Here is a 3,128-nt window from a genome sequence, read left to right as displayed (position 1 = left end):
TCAAGCATTAATCAGAACAAATTAAGAACTCCGTGTGTGTACAGTATGTTGTTACGTGGTGTGTAACTAAACCATTCATTCAGACATGAATCTAACACCAGATTAATACAAGAAAACAATTGGTGTCAAGGTACACTTTTCAGATTTATCATTATCTTCTAACCTTGAAGCAAAGCACACTAGAGCAGACTTCAAATATTACCAACTGTATTAATAACACATTAAAACACATTAATGTCTAATAATTATCTGGCTGAATTATTAATTTCTAACAAATTCTCCCTTTTGACACGATTTTTATTGCGTCAACCTAAATCAAATGTCCCTGTTGTCCCCAGATTAGGCATCCAAGGAGGAGAGAGGCTCCCCATACCACCCCCTCCAGGGAAAGCCCAGAGCTGAGTACCTAGGGAAAAATCTGAAATAATAACATAAAAAATATAGGCATGTAAGCTGGTCTTCGTTGCAGTGATCCTATATGTAAGCTTCTATGTGTAAACTGGTCTTCATTGCAATTATAGCATTTTTCAGACAAAAGCGTGGAAATGTCTAAACAACCTGTAGCAAACAGTCAATGGTTAATCATAACATTTGCAAGAGGAATACATTATGCTGGAGACCAAAGATCTTCTTCCAGTATCACACATTTATCACAAAATTCTACCCAGTAATCAAAATCAATCACACACCTATGAGTCCACACCACCTACGTGTATGCAAGAATATATGTGGATATGTATTAACCCTTAGCAATAATGTGTACAGAGGCCACGGTCTTCTTCCCTATTGAGGGGTCCTCTTCAATCTCAGACTCACCGGGCTCAGTGAGTGAGATCATGGGCATAGTTTCCCAAGGATATTGGGGTATCTATTATCAGTGGCAGTGGTGATACACTTTAAACAAATATGCCTAATGCAGGGGATGCTGCAGCATCCACACAGGGTCAGCAAAGTCAAGTAACTGCTGCCACAAAAGATGTAAGCAAAGAAATCACTAAATTTTTCCACTTGCCAAAAATTTTAACAAACCAATCATCAATGCAATTTTTAATTTCTAAATGGTCAGCCATCTCCTCTGCTAAATTTCAACCCTAGCAATAGAGGCATCAGGAGCAGTATTATTTAAGATGTAAGTACAGCACTGTTGCCCAATCAAAATACAAACACCTCCTTTTTCAGTCAGAATGAAGTCTAATGCCAATCTGTTCTAATACAACATAAGAGAAGTGGCTGCCAGTTGCTCCTGAAACCTAACTAAATTTCTGGTAAGATTAGTGAGGTTAATGAGATTAGTAAGATTAGTAAGACACTGAACATTAAACTAGACATAGGACAGTATAGAAATATATTTATCAAACTGTCTTAATTGCTCTTGCTGTGGCCACACAGAGCAATCAAGAATCATCTATCATTAAAGTAGAAGTTTTACCCAAATTAAAAACCAACCCGAGTGGAATCAGGACATTAGCTCTTTTCTCACGGTGTATGTGGGACCTTGTTTCTCACCACAATATGAGTACCACTATAACTAGGCTAATGAGGCCCAGTACACACATAACCATACCAGGACAACTGCCTAAACTTGTCAGACTAGGCATTTTGTCTGCTGTCTCTGTCAACGTTTTTGTTCTCTGATAAATATTACACTAGTGTAGGTCCTCTTCTGACTGTAGCTCTGGTTCTACAGGATTGTATATCAACTCAGGTAATGAGGTTCTTAAATCAACCCTGACCTCATTCACTGTCCGTCCAGCTGGATCCTCAGCTGGAGAACAATGTGTCTTATGGATCCAGTTACTTAGCTTGTTCTCAGTGAGCCACAGTTTAACACGGTATGTGGTAGTTTCTGCTACCTTATAAGAACCTTTCCAATGTGGCTCTGACCAGCAAAGTTTATGCACCTTTCGACAGATCCAGCTGTCCACTGCAGCTGGTGTTGGTTCCTCAGGTTGGTCCCTGCTCAGGATTTCAATAACCTGCTCAAAGACACTCATCACAGCATTGTTCAGTTGTCTGACATATTCACTCATGTCAGCATGCTGTAAAAGAAGAGGTGTTAAATCTCTAGGCATAAAAGTTAGAGGGAAACACATTTCCTAACTGCATATGACAAATAAACACTTTGACCTTTGACCTTTGAACAGTTAGAGGACAGGGCATCTTCCTCCCTGTCAGGATTTCATGTGGGCTTACATTAAGTGTCGCATTCAGAGTGGACCTGAGGTTGAACAATACAATAGGTAGAGCTTCAACCAAGGTAAGTAAGTGTCTGCGCAGGCTTTCGCGAGCCCTTCTTTTATAGTTCTGTTTGCACACTCAACAAGACCTTGAGAGGCTGCATGATAGACAGCCCAAACTTGTGTTTTATCTCAAACATCTGTTCAACCAGACATAGATCATCGTTTGAGAAGTGTGTTCTATTATCAGATCGGCTCTGGTGTTGAACTGGTTATATGTATCACACGTTGCAACAAAGTACTTGGTGATATCCCTCAAATGCGGATGCCACCAGTTTTGAGAGATCAGACTATTAATCTTGGAGCTTGCACAGTGTCTTCTGCTGTGTGCCTCTTGACACAGCAAACTAAGTAGTCCTGCCGAGGCTACTATTTTACCTTTGTGGTTTCTTCACAATCCTGTCTGATCCTTAGATGCCCTTTTGTCCTAGCCACTCCTGCTTTTCATTAGGAGCAGCTTTATTCTGTATTTCCCTAATAATCTGCAAACTCAACTCTGTCTCACAAACATAACCCCGTTCTGCAGGGTCTTGACTCATCTGTTTAGCTCCCTGAGCTGGACCTTCTGGGTCCTGAGTGCCTGTCCTAGGCTCCTTAAACTCTGACCCCCTTAGGTCTTGGATCCCTTTCATAGCTCCCTGAGCTACCTGATAACCGGCTGCTACCTTGGCAGCCAAATCAGCTACATTATTACCTCTGTTTATCTGAGTCTCTGTTCTCTGATGTCCTTTGCACTTAATAATTGCCACCTGCTTTGGTAGCAACAATGCTTGCTCTAATTCCAGTAACTGCTGCAAGTGTTTTACCGGATACCCAGTTGAAGTCACAAAACCTTTTCTTCTCCAGTGGCACAGGTCTACATGTACTGCCTGTGCTGCGTACACAGAATCG

Source organism: Monopterus albus, unplaced genomic scaffold, assembly GCF_001952655.1.
Source record: "Monopterus albus unplaced genomic scaffold, M_albus_1.0 scaffold105.1, whole genome shotgun sequence".
Taxonomy (NCBI): domain Eukaryota; kingdom Metazoa; phylum Chordata; class Actinopteri; order Synbranchiformes; family Synbranchidae; genus Monopterus; species Monopterus albus.
Note: the sequence above shows the minus strand (reverse complement) of the source record.